The sequence below is a fragment of the Cebus imitator genome, unplaced genomic scaffold, assembly GCF_001604975.1.
Source record: "Cebus imitator isolate Cc_AM_T3 unplaced genomic scaffold, Cebus_imitator-1.0 Scaffold18, whole genome shotgun sequence".
NCBI classification, from domain to species: domain Eukaryota; kingdom Metazoa; phylum Chordata; class Mammalia; order Primates; family Cebidae; genus Cebus; species Cebus imitator.
In genome coordinates this window covers 259,956-282,993 of record NW_016107333.1, presented here as the reverse complement: position 1 = coordinate 282,993, position 23,038 = coordinate 259,956, and the positions used below count along the sequence as shown (strand labels likewise).

The 23,038-nt window shown below is 43.2% G+C and overlaps 1 pseudogene; it reads right to left on the bottom strand.

Moving 5' to 3' along the window:
* Positions 1-13,663: 13,663 nt before the first annotated feature.
* On the bottom strand, positions 13,664-13,793 carry LOC119469301 (annotated as a pseudogene).
* Between the last annotated feature and the right edge of the window lie 9,245 nt (positions 13,794-23,038).

The following is a 23,038-nucleotide window of genomic DNA, read 5'->3' as shown; positions in this document are numbered from 1 at the left end:
AAAAAAAAAAAAAAAAAAAAAAAAAAAAAAAAAAAAAAAAGAAACTTCACCTCAATTCACAGAAGCTTTGAGGGGAATTACAAAAGTACAAAATATACAAAAGGAAAGCCAAAAAGTTGAGGGAGTTGGAGAAAATAGAAAACAAGTGGAAGAAATAACTCCATGATGACATTAGCTCAAAAAAGATCAATACCCACAATGGCTTACATGTTTGGCTCTGAGCTTCCGAACAGCCAAAGTAAAGAGGGAAATGTGAGTTGTAACAAAATTCTAGAAAAACAATTGTTTGGGAGAAGCTCAACTTTTCCTGACCCTGAGACTAAAGAGATATTTTTCTCCCAGGGGTCAGCTGACTGAACAGTGATGCAATACAGCAATGACTTAATTGGAGCTCTTTCTTATAATGTCCTTCTATGCAGGCCTGTGACATGATGCTCAAGTATAATTGAGGAAAAGCAGTTCTACTGGGCTTAAAACATGAGTTACCAGGACAGAGTACATTCACTGTTTGCTGTGTGCCTCTGTATTTTGAAACAGTGACATTTGCACACCTCCCTGTTCCAGAGTTTAGGTGGAGTTTGGGAAGAAGGAGTTCTTCTTGGAAACTGTGGTAACCAGTTTCTAGGAGTGCCACCAAAGATCCTGCCTCCTGGTTTTCAAACCCTATCTGGTCCCCTCCCATGTGGTACCAGCAATGGTCTGTGTCACTAGCGGAATGCAGGAGAAGCAGGGCCGGGCACAGTGGCTCATGCCTGTAATCCCAGCGCTTTGGGAGGCTGAGGCAGGAGGATTGCTTGAGCTGAGGAGTTCGAGACCAACCTGGACAATAAAATGAGACCTTGTCTCTACAAAAAATACAGTCCAGCCTTCAGAGACTGAATCCCTGGCTAGCACCTTGATGGAAAGAACCCTCAGGAGAGACCATGAGCCAGGCCATCCCGTTAAGTCACTCCTTGGCTCTATGAGATGATAAATGCTTGTTATTTTAAGCTGTTAAGTTTTGGGGTAATTCGTGGTGCAATAATAGATGACTAATATAGAGGCGAATCGAAATCCAAGGTTGCATCAAGGATAATTTTACTCGGGTGAGTCTACTTGGTTTCAGAGATCAAGAAAATATTTCAGAAGCAATTCAAATGGGCATTTTAAAAACTTTAATTTTTTAAAAGACAAGTCACATTTAGCAGTGGGGAGTTGCATACCAATTTTAGGGACACAAATGTTAATAGATTCTGATAACACACTACCATTAGACCTGCCCATATGGGCTTTAAGTCTGATAGATGTGGGCTCACATTCAGTCTGTGAAGTAGAAAGACAAAGGCAGTGGGATCCATACAAAATGTCTGCAAAGGAGATTTCTCTGCAGAAGAACTGTGGGGCAAGGACTTCAGCTTTCTCATTCACTGACATCATCAGTGCCTAGCACAGAAACTGGCACATGGTAGGCCTTCTACAAATCTTTCTTTAATGAATCTGTGAGTGGTGCACTACAACCTTGAGTGAAACATTCATGTATGTGGGCAATCATCATTTATTACGCTCCTACTGTGTGCCACGTACATGATGCTGGTTAAGTCCCAGGGAACTTTTGTGTCATATACAGATTCACATCCACCTTGTGCCCCAACTGCACCTTCTTTCACTCTGTATTTTCTTCTTGAAATTCTTTATCATTATTACTTTTTTTTTTTGAGACAGAGTCTTGCTCTGTCACTCAGGGTGGAGTGCAATGGTGTGATCTTGGCTTACTGCAACCTCCACCTCCCTGGTAAAAGCGATTCTCCTGCCTCAGCCTCCTGAGTAGCTGGGATTACAGGCATCTGCCATCATGCTTAGCTAATTTTTGTATTTTAGTAGAGACAAGGTTTTACCATGTTGGCCAGGCTGGTCTTGAACTCCTGACCTCAAGTGATCTGCCCTCCTCAGCCTCCCAGAGTGCTGGGATTACAGGTGTGAGCCACCATGCCCAGCTGAAATTCTTCATTATTTTTGTAGAGATGGTGCTTTTGCTTCCACACTAAACAGTTATGGAAATAATGTTCTTACATCACCATCTCAAGTAATCTGGTGGTTTTTCCAGTATGAGAACCAGAGTTGCTCAGGACATTGGGTTTATTTTGTGCAGTTTTGTCTTGGGGCCTGTGCTGCTGCTTTTTTCCTGTTTGTTTTTGCTGAAAACAACCTGAAATGATTGCTGTTAACTAATACCACTTCAGTTGTACTATGATGACAATTTTTTTTTTTTTTTTGAGACAGAGCCTCTCTCTGTCACCCAGGCAGGAGTACAGTGGCACAATCTTGGCTCACTGCAACCTTCACTTCCCAGGCTCAAGTGATCCTCCCAGCTCAGCCTCCCAAGTACCTGGGTCTACAGGTTCACGCCACCACACCTGGCTAATTTTTGTATTTTTTTTGGAGAAACGGGGTCTCATCATGTTGCCCAGACTGGTCTGAAACTCCTGGCCTCAAGTGATCCTCCTGCTTTGGCCTCCTGAAGTGCTGGGATTACAGGCATGTGACAGGTCCTCTCTTAACATGGACTTTGGTGCTGTTGTTAACCAAATGTTACAGTAATGGAGATTCTTTGGGGGTGAAGGAGAATCAAACAGAGTGATTTGCTTCAGATTCCGTGTCCCACCTTTCGGTAAAACATTCCTTTCTCCATGGTTGACCCTGCACTGCTTCCTCCTCCTCCCCGACACGGCTATTATTTATTGTCTACTCCATGCCCATCACTGAGTTCCACAAGTGTTATGTGCATTACTGAATTTGTGCTGGGAACTGTGAATTGCCTTGTCAATTTTTGTTAGTCAGCTACTTTGAGAAAGGGATACCAAGATGGGATGAAACATGCAGTTGTTTTACAAGGGGAAATGCTTGTGTGAAAGGAAGGAGGGAAGGAGCTAGAGAAGGCCAGGAGAGCCACCAGCCCCCAAGAAAAGAAGAGAGGGACAAAAGGCTGGGTTGTTGGCATTCCATATTGCCCTGCAGTCTAAGGAAGGTGCGTTCTAACAAAGGTTCTGCAACCCCCTCAGGGAGCCCTTGAGCCAAAGTCAGCTAGCGAAGGCGTGCCTTGTCTGTCAGGACTGGGTCTGACTCTGTACTCAGCACTCAGGCGTTGGCAGGGTGCATCTCCAGGGTAGGTGTGGCCAATAGATTGCAAAGCACAGCAGCTGGTGCCCTCAGCTCCCTGCAGTGAGAACTTAGCAGAGGCACATTCTTGTGACTGAGACACCAAAAAAAAATTTTTTTTTAGAGTCTTGCTCTGTTTTCAAGGCTGGAGTACAGTGGTATGATCATGGCTCACTGCAACCTCTGCCTCCTGGGTTCAGGTGATTCTCGTGCCTTAGCCTCCCAAGTAGCTAGGACTGCAGGCACGCACCACCATGCCCCGCTAATTTTTTATATTTAGTAGAGATGGGGTTTTACCATGTTGGCCAGGCTGGTCTTGAACTCCTGACCTTAGGTGATCCACCCACCGCTGCCTCCCAAAGTGCTGGGATTACAGGTGTGAGCCACTGTGCTTGGCCAAAACACCAATATTTATTCTCCTTAAAAAAAAAAAAAAAACAACAAAACAGAAACCTGATTTATTTGGGGTAGCAAAGATCTGATATTGAACAAAAAGATCCTAGCCTTCTTTGCAGCTAGGTGTGGGCCTGTATCTAAGTTCTGGTTAATGCAATATAAACCGGAAGTATCAGGAGGGCCTTCCAGATATACTCCTTAAGGGGATCTGGCCTGCCTGGAGGTGAATTCCTTCTTCTCTTCGCTTTACCAAGCCTGTCGACAAAATGGCTGCAGCCTCAGTTGCCATTTTGTGTAAAGAGGCAATGTGTTACTGATGAAAGTGCAGACAGACAGCAAGAGTCTTCCTCTTTGTCTATTCTTCCTCCCTAGACAGCAAGAGTCTTTCCTCCCAGACCTCATACCTGCCCTGGATCACTTACCTCTAGACTTTAAACTGAGACAAAAATAAACCCCTATGTTTAAACCATTGTTGATTTGTTTTTGTTATAAGCCGGTAATTCTAATCCTAATTGGTACAGTATCTGTTCTTCACAGCAGCTCTGCCAGGCAGGCACATTTATGCCCATTTTATAGGAAAGTGAAGCTTAGAATGATTAAGTGTTAGAACTTAAATTAGAGCCCAGGGTAGCACTTAGGATACTTTTAGCTGTGAATAACTGAATACAGTCTCTCAGTGTTCTCTGAAGATAATAATTGCCTGGGAAACTTGCTAAATATACATAACAGACTGCTGGCCTTCCCCGTGGAAATGCTCTTTCAATAGGTCCAGGTTAAGGTCTGGGAAGCTACGCAAACAAGCAGTCCAGGCTGTCTTTATCCTCAGGAAGCCCATGTAAATCCTAATGTGGATGAAGACCAAGGACAGGCAGCTCAAACAGTGAGGAGGTAGATGCTTTGCCTTAGACTTCCATGAGTATAGGAAACATTTGCAGAGCTTGATAGTATCATTTGTGGGGATTTCAGATTGTGGGCTCCAGTTTTTATTTTTAAAAAGTATATCTTTTGTGGAACCTGGGCATTTGGATTTTTGAAAAGCTCCCCACCTGAGCCTGTTGCCTGTGATTCATAGTGTTTGGCTTGAGGGACTCTGGCTTAATAGGAGCACAAGCATTGGAGTATGAACTGGGGTTTGAATCCCGTTGCTGCATTTATTTGCTGGATGACCTGTAGCAGGCTAATTAAGTCCTCTGAGTCTCAGGTTTTATCATTTTTGAATTGAAGAAAAAAATATAAGGCTTACCTCATAGAGTTATGGTAAGGATTAAATGAGATAATTTATGTAAAGCTCTTAGCTTTGCGTAAATACGTTCTCAATAAACGGTGGCTATTGTTATTATCATACCCCATGCACACATCCTGAAAACAGTATGGGCACAGAGTTCTATTACTCTGGATAATTTATACAAATCTTCAGGAAACCACAATTCAGCAAAGGCTGGTACGGCAAGCTGGGACTCCCCTTTCTCTCTCCAGCTACCTCTGGCCCTGAGAGTGAGTGACCTGCCTGTGCACACAGAGGTTGAGTAAAGGTTTTAAAGGATACGCTCTTATGTGCCCCAGCAGCCACGTTCCACACTCCTTTTTCTCTCTCTTCTTTCCCAACCAGTCTGTCCAAGAATTACTGTTTGTACTCAATGGCTCAATTTTCTTGCTTCCCATTCCTTTCTTGGTTCACTGCAATCTGAATTTTGCTGTCACTGCTTTCCTGAAGTGACTCCACGAGGCCACCAGTGGCTTCCAGGTTGCCAAATCCACTGGCTCTTTCAAAATCCGCATCTCATTTGAGTCCTCTGCAGCTTTTGCTGCTTCTGTCTCCTTATCCCTTCTTGGAACTTTTCTCTGTTGGCTTCTTGGACTCCATTGCTGTCTTTCTCCTTCTAAATCTGTGATCACTTTCTTTAGCTTTTGTGGAAACTCTACCTCATCCATGTCTTATATAGCTCTGTTCTCTATCATTTTTATCCTTCATTTGTTCCTAGTTCCTTTTTACTGTTCCTTTTTTTTTTCTGACCAGAGCCCACTATCACTAAACTCTTCAAAGTTCTGGGTGTTAATGAATTATCTGCCTTCTTAGGATATCCTGGTCTAATGCGACCGTTTTCTTCTTTACTCCATGGGGCAGCTTAAGGCAGGCCCAAGCAGTGTGCCCCAAAGCCTCCTTCACAGGTTTTCCTAGGCGGCTCAGCAACACCCATTAAAACAGAACCTGGAATCTCCTGCAGATTAGGCCCCAGGGTGACTGTAAGATACCCTTGTTTCCAGTTAATACTGCTGGAGGAGACAGAGTCATTCCATCCATCCCCTTAGCTCAGACCCTAAGGCCTTGTGTCCAGGTCATGGTCCTGCTGACACCCAGTGCCTTTCAGAGGAGTAGGGCCCATTCCTGCACTGACTAATTAGACTTTGGGCCCTGCTTTTACCCTTGTGGTTTTTGCCTTTCTCATCAACAAAATGTGAAAATTGGACGACTCAATTTCACATTGAATACCCCATTATTTTTGATTTAGAAGTGACTCTGAGGTTACTTCCAGCTCTCTGGCACCATCGTGACCAGCTTTTTCATCAGTTGCACAACCTTGATACCACTCCTAGGACTCTCCTACAGAAATCCTCTCCCAAGTGCATAAAGACGTATACATGTGAGAACGTTCACTTGTGTGAACCCGACTGCTCATCAAGAGGGGACTGGTTAAATAACTATGACAGTACATGCTCTGGGGCTGTACTGCTCAAAATAGACAGTCTGTTGTTTGTTACTGGTCTACTAGGAGATAAGGAACTTGAGCCAGAATATAAATCAATGACTTTATCAAGAGAGTCTTTCTGACACACAAAAAAATATTTACAGTTGACCCTTGAATAACATGGGTTTGAACAGCACAAGTCCATTTATATGTGGATGTTTTTCAATAAAAGTTATACTGATTATGCCTGCCTGTCCTACCTCCCCTTCCACCTTCTCCGCCTCTTCCACCTCAGAGGCAGCAAGACCAAAGCTTCCTTTTCCTCCTCCTCCTCAGCCTACTCAGTGTGAAGATGGTGAGGATATAGACCTTTATGACAATCCACTTTCACCTAGTGAATAGCAAGTATATTTTCCTTATTGTTTTATTAATATTTTCTTTTCTCTAGCTAACTTTACTGTAATACAGTATGTAATACATATAACAAACAAAACATGTGTCAATCCACTGTTTATGTTGACCAGTAGGTTTCCAGTCAAGAGTAGGATATTAATAGTTGCGATTTTGGGGGAGTCAAAAGTTGAGGGTGGATTTTGATTGCATAGGGGCCAATGCTTCCAACCCCTGTGTCGTTCAATGGTCACCAGTATGTATTGCCAGAAATAAACAGTGTGCTTAAAGACATAGTTGATTCTGGTGCAAGCTCCTCCCTTATCTTTTCTCAGACCCGTAGCAAACAGTTTCTGCACTGGCAAACAGACCAGATTTTGAGTAGCATTGCCAAAGTGTAACAAAATGAGCTACAGATGTAGAGGAAATGATGTCTAGAAGTCTAAGATACGTTGTTTGTTTGTTTTGAGACAGGGTCTCACTCTGTCTTCAAGTCTGGAGTGCTGGATCATAGCTCACTACAGCTTCAAACTCCTGGGCTCAAGTGATCCTCCCATCTCAGCTTCCTGAGTAGCTGGGCCTACAGGCACATACCAGCATACCTGAAATTTTTTTAGTTTTGTTTTTTGTTTAATTTTATTTATTTATTTATTTATTTATTGGTAGAGACAGGGTCTCATTATGTTGCCCAGGCTGGTCTCAAATTCCTGGCCTCAAGTGATCTACCTGTCTTGAATATGCTACAGAACAGTATGGTGTTTTCAAAAGCAATGCTCTAGACAAAAAGGGATATATAGGCACAGAGACATGCTGGTACAGACATGAAACATTTCTGGAATAAGTCCTAAGAAATAAATAGTGGTTACCTCTGGGGAGTGCAGCTGGGGGTCTGGGGTGAGAGGCCTCTTTCTTTTTTGTAGATCCAATGTGCTGTGCAGTAGGTACTCCCCAGGACAGCACAGCAGTTTGGAATCCCTCATCCTGATTGGTCTGTGCCCTACTTGCAACAGTCATTAAATATTTTGAATGTCACTTGTTTTACTGGTTGAACAACAGCAACCACAAAAACCAAAAACTAAAAAAATACTACATGCATGCATCACTTTCTTTCTTTTTATTTTTTGACTTGGAGTTTCCCTTTTGTTGTCCAGGTTGGAGTGCAATGGCGCCATCTTGGCTCACCGCAACCTCTGTCTCACAGGTTCAAGCGATTCTCCTGCCTCAGCCTCCTGAGTATCTGGGATTACAGGCGCCTGCCACCATGCTCAGCTAATTTTTTGTATTTTTAGTAGAGATGGGGCTTCACCATGTTGGTCAGTCTGATCTCGTACTTCTGACTTCAGGTGATCCTCCTGTCTCGGTCTCCCAAAGTGCTGGTATTACAGGCATGAGCCACTGCACCGGCCATCACTTTCATATTTAAAAACAAACTATAAAGAGAACATTGATCTCTCAGAGCTCCCATTTGCTGAATAACAAGCCTCCTCTTTTAATTTTTCACAAATGTTTCTTCCCTCTCTTCTCTCCACTGGGTCTATGAACAAGGCTTTGCTCTCTGTCAGTGCTTTGGCGTTCTTCTCCTGGAGATATAGTCACAAGAAGTCATCTTGGTTCACAGCCTAGTGATGAAGAGGACTCAGGGGCCAGAGGGCTGATTATGGTTCTAATTTGCAATTATACAATGATTTTTCACACTGCCTATGAATCCTGACTTCCTCCCTGTTTGGGTTGGAGAGTTAGAGGGATCTGATTTGATTGAAGTAGTATAGGCTGTGATTATCATAAGAATTTGGCATAGTAAATTGAATTGGGAAGTACTGGGCAACAAATGTAAATCATTTCCTTTCATTTGTCACTCCCACACAACTGTATATTTACAGTTTGTGGCTGACCCTGTGTAGCAAAGTGAAATGACTTATCCTAATGCCTTTGAAATGGGAACTGTTGAGACACCTGAGTGGTTTCTTTAAACTCAGGATATAAACAGATTGTGCTGCTGTTTCAAGGCCGCCAGGAGCTGAAACGATATCCCCGGAGTCTAGTAGGTTTTTTTTTTTTGATTCAAGTGCTCTAGGCCTACCTACTGTGGCTCTAGATGGATGTTTTAAATATTTATATTTAAAAATATTTTTAAAACTCTTTCTGTGTAATAAAAAAGTTTGGGTGGGCACGAGGGCTCACATGCCCAGCACTTTGGGAGGCCAAGGTGGGCGGATCACCAGAGGTCAGGATTTCGAGACTAGCCTGGTCAACTTGGTGAAACCCCATATCTACTGAAAATACAAAAAAATTAGCTGGCCTGGTGACTGGTGCCTGTAATCCCAGCTACTGGGGAGGCTGAGGCAGGAGAATCACTTGAACCCAGGAGGTGGAGGATGCAGTGAGCTGAGATCGTGCCACTGTACTCCAGCCTGGGCGACAGAGCGAGACTTTGTCTCAGAAAAATAAATAAATAGAAATAAAAAAATGAAAAAGTTGGCTGGACTTTGTCCTGGGTTCTTAACAGGTGGATAACCTGTAAATAATTGGAATTTTCTAAATGAGAGGAGTGTCTTTGTTATTCACAGTGGACCTTGATAGTTTAAGCTAATGTGTGATGTTGTGCTGACCTAGAGCCAGAACCTGAGCAACGCCATTTTATAAGATAAAGCTGTGTTTAGCTTCTGTAAATAAAGCTGCTAGCTTGCTCTGAAAAATGCCCACTATGTAAAGCTGCTTAAATTTTGCTTATCAGTAACTGCTCTCTGTGGCCCTAATGTGACAGGCAAGCAGTCCTAACCCATGCCATCTTGGCTCCCGCGACTTGTAATAAGTAACTAAGGTCTGTGATTTCCACCTTACCCAGATAATGTGTAAACAAATGTTTATCTTGACTTCTGTAAACCACTTAAGTAACAAAAGGAATGACAAATGTCCCCTGGCCCTTGGAACATCCAGAGCCCTCATCTCTGCCCAGGAGGTGATTTACGGAATCCACTAGCCCTCAGAATGTCTGAAGCCTTTTCATCCCCATCCCCGCTCCTCACTCCCACTCCCAAGGTGGTTTTTCGGGTATAAAAAGTCTTAGCACCCTCCTTTTGACGCCACAGGTTAGAGAGACGTGAGTCCTCTATGGTCGCCGGCATAATAAAGACCCTATAATTTGGCATACTTTTGTCTTGGTGTTAACTTTCGATGCTCGGTCCAGTATAACAAATGAGATGACTCAGACTGGGAGCAGGCCACTCTAGGAAGAACCATGTTGTGATTAGAGGGATGGGGCTTTTAGCCATGTGATATCAGTCCAACCTCCTGGGAGAAGGAGACGGGCATAGCCAATGATTTAATCAATCATGCCTACAAAGTAAGACCCCAGTAAAAGCTCTGGACACTGTAATTCAGGTGAGCTTCCCTGACTAGCAATACCTTGTGTACTGTCACGTATTAACGTGCGGGGAGGGGAATAAGTCCTGACTCCACTCGGAGAAGACAATGGAAGTTTTGCATCTGGAACCCTCTCAAACCTTGGCCTATATATTCTCCTTGGGCTGGTTCTGATTCATATGCTGTGCTATAATAAAACTAATTGTAAGGACAGCACTTTCCTGAGTTCTGTGAATCATTCTAGTGAATATCAAACTTGAGGGGTTAATGAGGACTCCTGAGTTTGTAGCCAGTTGGTCAGACGTAAGAGTGGCCTGGGGACTCCCAAACTTGCAGCTGGTGTCTGAAGTGAAGGCAGTCTTGCGGAGGACTATACACATAGCTTGGGAAGGAAGATTGGCTTAACGCTGGAGAGTTGGTCTTAGATGTCATTGCAATTTCATTCACTTTTCATCTTGAAAAAACTAAAGAAAATTTACAAGAGTAGTGCAATGAATACCCATATACTTTTCACTTAGAGTCTCCATTTGTTAACACTTGCCATATTTGTGTCATTGCTCTTTCTGTATATACTTGTCAGGTCTCCATATGTAAGCCTATGTAAGCCTGAAAGTCTGAAGTCCTGCTTGCCTCGGCTGATGTCTCCCACCCACTGCCTGCTTTCGCCATTGTCCCTGTTCACCCAGTGGAGCTTCACCAGACAAGCCCCTCACCCAACCCTCCCTGCCATCGTAACTGTTCTTATGATAATGTAAATACCTCTCATTGTAACCCTGCCATTGTAATTGAACATGTGGTCATATATTCTCCTTGCCTCTGACCCCCACCACTGTAACTGATCTTACTCTGCAACATCCCCACCCCGCAAAAAACTACCCAAACCTATAAAACTAACTCCTATCCCACTGCCCTTTGCTAATGCCCTTTTCGGCCTTAGTCCACCTGCATCCAGGTGAGTAAACAGCCATGTTGCTCACCCAAACCTGTTTGGAAGGTCTCTTCATTCAAAGAGTGTGTGTTTTTCAACAATACTTTCTTTTTTTCTGAACCAGTTGAAAGTTGCAAATATGTCATCCCTAAACACTTCAGTACATACCTCCTGAGAACCAGGACATTCTCCTACATAATCCCAATAGCATGATGATCCCCATGAATACCATGTTTCAGTTTCCCCTATTGTCCTTAAAATAACCCTTATAATTTTTTCCTTTCAAGTTAGAAGGATCCAATCAAGGGTCATGTACTCTTTTGGTTGTTCTGTCTCCTTGGTTTCCTTAAATCAAGATTCCAGAAATGTCTCCTTATTTTATTTATTTATTTTTTGACAAGGAGTCTTGCTCTGTCGCCCAGGCTGGAGTGCAGGGACATGATCTTGGCTCACTGCAACCTCTGCCTCCTGGATTCCAGCGATTCTCCTGCCTCAGCCTCCATAGTAGCTGGGATTACAGGTGCCCGCCACCATGCCTAGCTAATTTTTGTATTTTTAGTAGCGATGGAGTTTCACCATGTTGCCTAGGCTGGTCTTGAACTCCTGACCTATCAGGTGATCCACCTGCCTCGGCCTCCCAAAATCCTTGTTTTTATTTTAATTTAATTTTGTTTTTAATGAAATTAACACTTTTGAAGAGGCCACACTACTTGACTTGTATATTGCTCCGTAATCTCGATTTATCTGATTGATTTCTCATAATTAGATTCAGATCATATATCCTTGGCAAGAATACAAACTACATAGATGATGTGTTGATGAAAAGTTTGGACTGGTATGATGTCACCAAGATGGCAGAGTATAAGGTCCCTTGACATCACCCCTCTCAAAAAAATACAACTAGCAACTATTCAGAACCAGAATACCACCCTGAGTTCACCAATATACCAACACTTGGAGGAGAAGCAGAGAAAACCCCAGACTCACAGTGTTGAGAGAATCCATGACCACTAAGGGAAGTCATCATTTCAGACTGTGCTGTCTCCTCCCTAGCCAGGCAGAATGCTATGAACAGAGAATTCCCCCTGATCCATGGTTTTAGGAGTTAGAGGAGGGAATTGGGGGTGGATGTTTGATTTCCCTGTGATCTGGGAATCTTCAAGGGAAGCCCACTCTGGTCCTGTCCCATGGGAACCATTGGGAGTGCCAGGAGGGCCGAACCACCTAGGGTGAGTTAGAGACAAAGAGCAGGATGCTGATCGCTGCACTGGCACTTGGATCTGGGTGGCTACTCTGTGCTTTGATTGGTGGGGATGCCATATTGAAGAAACTGGCTAGAATCATAGGACTGCAGGGGGCACAGTCCATGGAAAGGCCCAAATGCCTAGCCAGATTTTCCATAATGCCCAGGTACTTGCTGAAAGCATTTCCTTGGCCCAGAAACAACTAAAAGGTCAGGATTAAGCTCCAGTACCTGCTTAAGTCTTCCTCAGACTGGGAAACTATGGGAGGTGGGCATATAGTTCTGGGGCAACATTTAGCCTCCTGTGCTTACTGTAAGTTTTCTCGAGACCAAGAAACAGTGACAAAGCAACAATTTAGCCTCGGTGCAGTGTTTTAGTTCCAGTGCTCACTGTAAGTCCTCCCCAGAAAGGGAAGAAACAACAGGCCAGTGTTTAAATTCTAATACTAAATAGTAAAGGTTGAACACAAGCAATGAACACCTCCAAAAACTGAAAGAGATGCCTGTTTCCTCAGATATGCAAGCATCAATGTCAAGATGCAAGGATTGTGAAAACTCAGGGAAATATGACATCACCAAAAGAAACCAACAAAGTTTAGACAATAGGCTCAGAAGAACTGAAGATCCATGAAATGAGAGAGAGAATTCAGAATCTTCTTAAACAAGTTAAGGGAATCACAAGAAAATACAAATAGAAAATTAAATGAAACTTGGAAAACAGTCCTGGTGCAGTGGCTCACGCCTGTAATCCTAGCACTTAGGGAGGCCGAGGTGGGCAGATCATTCGAGGTCAGGAGTTTGAGACCAGCCTGGCCAACATGAAGAAACCCCGTGTCTATTAAACATACAAAAATTAGCCAGGTGTGGTGGCATGGACATGTAATCCCAGCTACTTGGGAGGCCGAGGCAAGAGAATTGCTTAAACCCAGGAGGCAGAGGTTGCAGTGAGCTGAGATTGCACCAGTGCACTCCAGCCTGGGCAACAGAGTGAGACTCTTGTCTAAAGGAAAAACAGGAATTTCTCTTGAACTTGTTGAGATTTGAAGTTTCCTCAGGAAATCAGATTAGAGTACTATCTGGTGAAGAGAAAAAAAAAAAAAAAAAAAAAAGCAAACTTGGAAAACAATCCAGGAACAAAATTGAGAAATTTGACAAAGAAATAGGAATAATTTTAAAAAATCAGAGAAATTCTAGAAATAGAGAATATAATAACTGAACTGAAAAATTCATTAGGTAGTTTCAACAGCAGACTTGATAGAACAGAGGAAAGAATTACTGAGCTTAAAAACAAAACATATGAAATTATCCAATGAGAGGGCAAAAAGAAAGGTTCATACTGGAAAAGAGAAAAAGTACATCAGCAGTGAGGTGCAAATATATCACACATGGCACGTGGAAGAACTGCACAGGCCAAGGGCCACAACTTGTGGTGGAGACAATTTTACGGAGCTGGAATGTTGGAGTTGCCTGAGGTTCGTTTTATATTCTCCTCTTCTTTCTCTTTTTATTTTTATTTTTTTCAGCTGTGACTCCAGACATGATTCAAAGGGGAATTTTACAATATTGTCTCTGGGTTTTATGGAAACTTACTTACTTACTTTACCTTTCTGTGTTAGGCTTTTAAAGCACTGTGTCAACCTTGATAGGATACAGGAAAGGGCTTCTCACTTTTCTGACACCATGTAATCCCAGCTCAATCGAAGGCTGGGTTCTCACATGTCCATCTCTAGCCCAGCCTGCTTTCCTAAACACAGGCCTGACATCTCAAAGGTCCCTCATGCTAACACGCTCAACATGGAACTCTTGAGTCTCTACATCCGTCCCCTACTCCAGCATGAGCCTGCTTCTCCATGGGTGACACCATCACCCACTCAGTTATGTGAGCTAGAAACCTGGACATCATTCTTGATGCCAGCCTCTTTTCCCCCTCCTCCTATGGCCAGTCCATCACCAAGTCCTGTTGTTTTGGCCACCTAAATAATTATCAAATCTATTCATTCTCTCCATCTACTCTACCACCAACTTAGTCCAAGCCACGATTCTACTACAGCCTCCTAACTGATCTCTTGGCTTCCACACAGGCTTCCTTCTGAATCTCATCTCCATATAGCAGCCAAAATATCTTTTAAGAGCATTAAGTTGATCACCTATCCCCTTACTTAGGATCCTTTAATAAATTCTTACTGCTCTTTCAAAAAAGACCAAAATCTTTTCTAAGGCACCTGGCCACTGTCTATAGCAGTTGAGTATACCAGTATTCCTCTTGCTCTCTGCACTGCTGACACACTGTCTCTCTGTTTCTTAAATGCCAAACAATTCCTCTCCCTTCCTGCTTCCCAAGATACACACACACACACACACACACACACACACACACATTTTCTTCATGTGTGCTCTTCTTTCGTGTCTTTGCTCATTAGTCTCTTCCCTTATGGAAGCCCCCTCTTATACATTCTTAGAATATTCTATTTGTACTCTGAGCCCTTATTACAGATTATATTTCTACAGTTGTTCAACATTTCATTAATATCTGCCTCTCCTACTTCCAAGCTCCAAAGGACAATGATCACATCTGTCTTCCTCTGGGTAGCCTTACCATGTAGCACAGTGCCTGATACTAAGTAAACTCTCAATAAATATTTGGGGATGCATGAATGGTCTCCAGGAGGCCCAATGAGAATTCCAAAGGGCATGTGCACCCATGCAAACATTAAGGAATTTATTCATACTCTCTTATAATCTTGGTAAGTTCGAGAAAATATCTATTTTGTCTGCTCAGTCTGACTTCAAAAGTCCATAGGGGAAATTTTTATTTCAAAGCAGTTTCTATATTTAAACTTTCAAAAAGGAAGAAAGACTAGCATTTCTCCCATATTTCCATTCTGTCTTGAGCCATCTGAGGTCAGAAGTCGGCCAAGGCAGCAAATGAAGTGAGAGGCCATTGATATGCAAATATGGTCATTATGATTGGAGGCCACACCCCAGACCTTCATCTCAGTTCTTTCACAGTCAAAACCAATTTACATTAAATAAATTAATTTTCCAAACATGAAATTAATCTCCAAAGCTAAAATGCATAGAAATTAAACTATTAAAACATTGCATTTTCAATAGAACACATTGCTATTTTTTGAAGTGAGAGTTGGCTGTCTTCCAACAATTAGGTTCTGTTTGGCTTGTGAAAGAGGTTCTGGGTTGTTAAGGATGGATACTCTTGACCTTGAACTGATCTCTGCGGTTTTCCTGGAGCATGGACAGCCAAGCAGTTCAAGCAGACGCTGCTGGAGATATTGCTACTGTTTTTGAGTAATGGAAGCTGAGACCCAGAGAGACCATGTGATACACTGAAGACTCAAATTCAAGTCTTCAGATTCCAAGTATTGAAGTCCTTTCTTAACATTTTCTTTTAAAATGCTAGGCTCTTTAGGGCAGAGCCCAGACTCACCAATGCCACACATGCCTGCCATTTGCCCACTAGATTTTAGAGGATCTTTGGAATGGATCTGTAATCTCACAGAAAAGAGGTAAAACAAATTCCTTCCAGGTAATAGCAAGAGGGTTGGGTGTTCTTTAACTTTCCTAATGCCTAAATTTGGTTTTACCCAAAATCCCCAAGTTGCTGTCAAATCACTTTGGTAGCTGGATGCCAGGGTCAGAATGGATGACTTGAGAGGCAGAGGAGCAGAGCTTCTGCTCTGATCTCAGGAAAATGAGATGTGGCTGCTGAAGCCCAGAGCTTGGCTACCAGCAAACCTCAGCCTGGTTGCCCATGCCATCTTCCCACTGCTGAGGGATGATGGCCCACTGGCTCCTGCACCTGTGGATAGCTCTGACTTCTGCTTTCAACCTGTAGCCACGTAGCTTTTGGATTAAAATATTGTCCTCTGATTCAGATGATTATTTTCTTCTCTACAACAGGGCCACCGTAGGATATATGCAGTAGTTAGTGCGGGTTTCACTGCTCACTAGCTCTCTGGTCTTTAACAAATGATGTCTTCGACCTTGGGTTTCCCCTTCTGTAATAATAGACTCTGTGCAGAAGGTTTCCTGTGCAGTGGTTACCAACTGGTCTGAGTCTGGTGAGACAGAACACCAAGGATCACAACAAGTTTACTACTTACAGACAGGCAGGCAGCAAGAGAAAATAGAAACCTAGGATTCATCGCTAAGTCAGTCCTCCAAGGTTCAGGAAAGCTACCTGGGTGGATGGAATCTCAACTGCACGTGCTCTGCTTTCATAGTAGCTGAGGAACTTTAGAAAGCAGCCCACACTGAGTTTTATACCTCAGGGCAACAAGACTCCTGGGCTAAGCATTGAAAGACATCTAGTATCTAGCGAGGGATTGGAACAGAGCCTGGACTGTCCTGGCCAGTTTGCCTCTAATCTCAGGATGTTTTATTTCCAGCACGTCCTGCAGTTATTCTTGAGAACTACAGGTAAGGAAAGGGGGAGAACTGGGTTGGTCTAAGGCCACCCAGAGAACTACGCTGCGGATCCCACATCTAGAGTTTTCTTGAGGATCAAATGAGATACTGTAATGGGAAATGCTTAGCTCAGTACCCTATATACAGCATTTTTAAAAAGGTAGCTGTTAAGTTAGAAAAGGGACTTTCTGCAGGATCTCTGCATGGGGCACTGCATGGGGACAATGCACTGGGACATTGCATGGAGATGCTTAGGAATGTTTTTTTTTTTTTTTTTNTTTTTGAGATGGAGTCTCAGTCTGTCGCCAGGCTGGAGTGCAGTGGCACAATCTCGGCTCACTGCAACCTCTGCCTCCTGGGTTCAAATGATTCTCTTGCCTCAGCCTCCTGAGTAGCTGGGACTACAGGTACGTGCCACCACACCTGACTAAGTTTTGTATTTTTAGTAGAGATGGGGTTTCACCATCTTGACTAGGATGGTCTTGATCTCCTGACCTCGTGATCTGCCTGCCTCGACCTCCCAAAGTGCTGGGATTACAGGCATGAGCCACCGCGCCCAGCCATAGGAATGCTTTGTGACAAACAAAATTATGGGAGGTTGTAGCTCAAGAAAGTGGGTCATACTTGTGCTTTTGAAACCTTGTGAGCAATGTTAAAGCAGAAATATGAAAGGGAAAACCTTTATATGACAGCTTTATATGTTTTGCCGACATCCTGGCTGAGCTGGCTCTCTGACCCAGGTCTGGCTGACTCTAGGGCTTGTGAATAATTATTATCTTGCACAAGGATGCACCAGGGAGGACCACACTCTAGTCCAGCTGGTCATTCAGTTGTGTTGGGAAGTGCTGGTCCATTCCAGGGATGCCAGTTCTGATGGAGCACAGGAAAAGGGAAGGGAGAAGTTAAAATGAAAAGAATCTCAAGCCCAGGCTATGACCAGGAGAGCCAATCCTTTTTCATTTGGAGGGCTACCTCCTTCATTTGCAGGTTGCCCAGAAACCTGCAGGTACATGCAAGCCCCTGGAAGTGGCTCCAGGAAGCCCCTCTTGGGCTCTATGTTGCTTTTTTGAGTTAGACTCTTCATCATAGACTTTGCCGTTGAAAGAGGATTTGTAAGTAGCTGTTCACTTATTCTTTTACTCATTCATTCCACATTCATGGAGCACTGGATTAGTCAGGGTTCTCCAGAGAAACAGAACCAATGGAAGCAGAACCAAAGAAACATATTATAAGTAATTGGGTTACACGATTATGGAGGCTGATGTGTCCCAAGATCTGCAGGGTGGGTTGGCAAACTGGAGGCCCAGGACAGCCGATGGTGCAGTTGTGGTCTGAAGGCTAGCAAGCTTGAGAACTAAAAAGAATTGATGTTTCAGTTCTAGTCTAAAGGCAGGAAATACCCGAAGTCCAGTTTGAAGACTGCCACGTAGGAATAATTCCCTCTTACTTGGGAGAGGATTGGCCCATTTTTCTATTCAGGCCTTCAATTGATTGGACAAAGCCCACTCACACAGGGGACAGCCTGTCTGCTTTGCTCAGCTCACTGGTTTAAGTGTTAATCTCATCCTAAAACACATTCACAGACACACCCGTAATAAGGTTTGACCAAATATCTGGGCACTCCATGGCCCAGTTAAATTGAGACTTAAAATTAACCATCACAGGGACGAACAATGCCTTCCCCAACCTCTCTCTCCAGAGATTTCCCAGACATTCTTTAAGACCCAGCTTACATGGCACCCCTTCTCCAAAGCCCTTCCAGAATTATCTGGGCAGTGAGCCAGCCACTCCTCTGTGCAGCCACAGCCCTTTGTAAATACACTAATGCTCAGGTTGATTAGCTGCATTGTCATTTTACAATTTGGAGCCTCTCTCATCCTCCTCTACTCATCAGGGCTGCTGTCTAATCCTGTCTCTGTCCCCAGCATCCAGTCCATATTGACCATATGAACATGTGCTGAAGGTTCTGATTGAACCTCAGGGCTGACTCTCTCCAGCTTCAATCTTCCTTGACATCTCCTCCTCCCTCCTAAACCCTCCACCTGTGTTACTTATGGCCAAGCTGGACAGGGAGCTCTAAACTTTGTTACACCCCCAGTAAGAAGTTTTGGGCCTTGGAAAGCCTGCATTAGAGCTTTAGAAATAGACAAATACACATTGTTCTGTCCAGAATCCCATTTCCAAGGTGGATATTCATCAATATTTTTGACCAGTCAGCATCTAATCCCTCTTCTTCAAAAGACCTGATTTCCTCTGGGAGGATCATGATAAAATCCCTTTGTAACTCTTTTATGTTCCAGGAATGTTCTAAAAGCTTCATATTTATTAACTCACTTAATCCTCATAATAGCCCTATTAGCTGAGTGCTATTATTATCCCTAGCAAAAGGGGCATAGGGAGGTCAAGTAATTCACCCAGGGTCACACAATAGCGACAAGCAATCTAACCTAATCCTTGCTCTTTACCACTGCTTTACCGTCTGGTATGCAGACTTGATTTGCTCTCCCACTGCAAAGTCGAAGGGTCTTACCATTTCTTCAGTCAAATCCTTCCCCTCATATCCTAGTAGAGCCAGAGGGTGGGCAGATGGCCTAAGTTAGTAAAGATGAATCTTCCGGGACTTGAAGTTGAGAGGATGTAAGGTGTGGAGATGCAGCAGCCATCTTGGAACCATGAGGGTCACATTTAGTTGTGAAGGCAGCTGAGAGCAGAAGGTGAATAGAGATGAGTGGAGAGGCAGTGAGAAGTGGACTCTGGCTGTATTCACTTCCTATTGTGGTTGTAACAAATTACCATAACCTTAGCAGCTTTAAACCACACAAATGTATTATCTTATAGTTCTGGAGGTCAGAAGCCTGAAATATATTTTGCTAGGTGAAAGCCAAGGTGTTGGCAGGTGTCTTCATCTGTTTGCACAGCTGTCTTAGTCTGGGCAATTTATAAACAACATACATTTATTACTCATACTTCTGGAGGCTGGCAAGTCCAAGATCAAGGTGCTAGCAGATTTGGTGTCTGATGAGGGCTTGCTCCCTGCTTCAGATGGTACCTTCTGGCTGTGCCCTCACATGGTGGAAGGGACAAACAAACTCCTTTAGGCCTCTTTTATAAGGACTCTGTTCCCTAAAACCATCATCTTGGGGTTAGGATTTCAACATATAAATTTGAGTAGACACAGACATTCGGACCATAGCACCAGGGTTCTGTTTCTTCGGGAGGCTCTAGGGGAGAATGCATTTTCTTGACATTTTCAGCATCTAGAGTTCCATTCCTTGGCTCTTGGCTGCTTCTTCCATCTTCAAAACATAGCATCTTCAAATCTCTCTTTGCTTCTATTGTCACGTGGCCTTCTCTGACTCTGACTCCTTCTCTGTCCTTCTTACAAGGACCATCGTGATTACATCGGACCCACCCAGATGTCCAGGATGACCTCCCCATCTTGCAATCCTTCGCTTAATCTCCTCTGCAAAGTCCCTGTTGCCTTATCAGGTAAGATTTACAGGTTCCAGGGATTAGGACGTGGACATATTTGGGGACTGTTATTCAGCCTGCCACACTGACATCTTCCCTGCTTGGCTACGCCAGGCTCGCAGGGTGGCTTTTCAGGCTTCCTTGCCTGTGCCAGTCCCAGGAGACCGAACATATGTAGCGGCAATGGCAGTTGCCTTCCACTACAAACTCTGGAGTTGCAATTGTGGTTCAAGGACAAATATTTCTCTGAAAGCCATCTCCTTGGGCATAGCAGCAGAATTCCATCTGCTGCAGAGATCTTAGCACATTCCCAGCACCTGTAGCTGAGCCTCACATCTTTTCTGAGAGGCAGCCTGTGCTGTGTTGACTCATGGATGTATCCAGGTGGAATTGTTACTTTCAGAGAAGATCAAAAATAGGAGCTTGGTCTTCAGATTTTTCCTGTTTCTCACTGTCCTTGGAGAAAAAGAGAGAAGACAAGGAGGTTGGAGACAGGCCTTCTAAAGGAGCCAGAGGCAGGAGCCCTGGAAATGTCATCTTGGGCAAAAGACATAAATATTCTTTTATTAAAGTAACATCATCAATAACAATAATATTTAATAAGTTTGAAATTAAAATAAAATTTGAAAATATTTTTAAATTTAATAAACATTCAAATTTAATAATGTCACTGAGGGCTAAACACTTTATTTACATTATTACTTATTTTATTAAAAATAATAGGCCAAATGCGGTGGCTCACACCTGTAATCCTAGCACTTTTGGAGGCCGAAGTGGGTGGATCACCTAGAGTCAGGAATTTGATACTAGCCTGGCCAACTTGGTGAAAGCCCATGTCTACTAAAAAAAAAAATAATAATACAGAAATTAGCCAGGCGTGGTTGTAGGCGCCTGCCTGTAATCCCAGCTACTTGGAAGGCTGAGGCAGAATTGCTTAAACCCAGGGGACAAAGGTTGCAGTGAGCCGAGATGGTGTCACTTCACTCCAGCCTGGACGAAAGACTGAAATTCCATCTCAAAAATAACATAAAAATAAAATAAAATAAATGTACAAGAAGATACGCTATAAAATATAAACTCCTTTCCCACCCCAGTCTCTATTTCTCTCCTCAGAAACATTGTTTCTTGCATATTCTTCTAGAATTTAAAAAACCCATGAACAATCATATATATGAGAATGCTGTTTAAATAAAAACAAATGGCTACATTTTATACATCTTGTGCTGTTTCTTGTTTTTTTTTTTTTTTTTTTAAGGTAACAACATATCTTGGCAATTTTTAAATTTTAGCCCAAATAGATCTACTTAATTTTTTTAAAGTGAGAGGGTATTTTGTTTTATAGATGTGCTATAATTTATTAAACCACCTTCCTTCTGAGGGATACTTAGGTTGTTCCCAGTCTTTTGCTTTTATAGAAAAGCCCAGAAATAAAAGTCCTCCCTATATTCCTTTGCATACAGGTATAAGTTCTAAGTAGAATAAATTCCTGTAAGTAAACTTCCTAGGTCCTCTCTCTTTAGTCATAATCATCCTAGGAAGCAGGGACTGTTATTATTTTCACTTAGATGGGGAAATGGCAATACGGCAGGCTAAGATAACTTGCCTAATGAATTACAGTTGAGATGGGATTAAAGCATATTGAGAATATCAGTCTTCTAGGGGCTCTAGACTTCTTGATATTGGAAAGAGTTCTAATTTTTTTGCTCAGGACCAAATGGGAACCTGCATCCTAGCTCTATGAATCAGGATAGGGTAGGTTATGCTACTGTAACAAATCAATCCTCAAAGCTGGTGTTTGAACAAGACAAATGTTTATTTCTTGCTCCTGAAATGTTTGATGGAAACTATGGGTGCTCTCCTTAATCAGTGATTCAGCCATCCAGGCTCTCTGAGATACTCACATCTCAACACGTGATTTTTGGCGTCCCTGCAGCAGGGAAAGAAAGAAAGAGGGGCATAGAAGGTATACCAGCTCTTACCTACATGGGCTGGAAGTGATGCAGGTTACATCTGCTCACATTCCATTGTGATAAGAACCCAGTATCTGGATTCAGGGTTGGGGGAAAGAGGAGACATCACTTAATTCCCAAGAGTCACTGCTTCACATCTTCATTAATAGACATTTATTTTACTGACAGATATCACTGGTTTTCTACCCAACAGCCTTTCTTTGATTCTTCTCTGCTAAGAGAAATCTTGATTTTGTTCAGGCAGAAATGTGCCCAGCTTCAATCCCCTTACCTTTTGATAGTGATTGGTCTAGAATCGGACATCTGACTCAGCTTTGGTGAACAGAGGAAAGGGATGTCTGCTGGGGCTTCTGGGAAACTTTACTTTCTGATAAGATAGAGCAGCCATTTAGTTGCAGGTCCCCTGGCTTCCTGCTTTGTGAATTCACTTGTGAAGATGTCATGGCTTGCTGCTGAGGCAGCCATCTTGATATCATGAGAGCAGACATGAGGAGAGTGGAAAGAGCCCAGGAGTGCTTTGATGACTCTTGACGCATTGTTGAGTCCCCCCTCCCCCAACCTGTATCTGAACTTCTTGTTAAGTGAACAATACACATTCTTACAGTTTAAGCAATTTTAGTTGGGTTTTCTGTTACTTGCAGCTGAAAACATTCCCAACTGGTACAATGCTGTGCCCTGTGCTGCATGCTGGGGAATGGAGCTGAACTGTGTACATCTCCTGCCCACAAGGAGCTCATGGTCCAGTGGAGAAGCCCCTCGTGGGAGCAATATTTGGGCTTGAATGAAATACGCTGATAATGCTGAGCCAGGAGGAACTAGTGGTGTGGAAGGGTCAGGTACCTGGCACGTGGTCCCACTCGTCCTTGTGTCATGTCATTCTTAGTCCCACAAGACCCTCAGGACATGTGCCTTGATTGCCAGGAAGTAGGCACTTTTCTCTCTTTGAAGGCAGAGGCTCACTTTTCAGAGAGGCATTCATATTACACCAGGGCTACAAGTTAACACATTATTTTAGGCCAATTCTGGACCA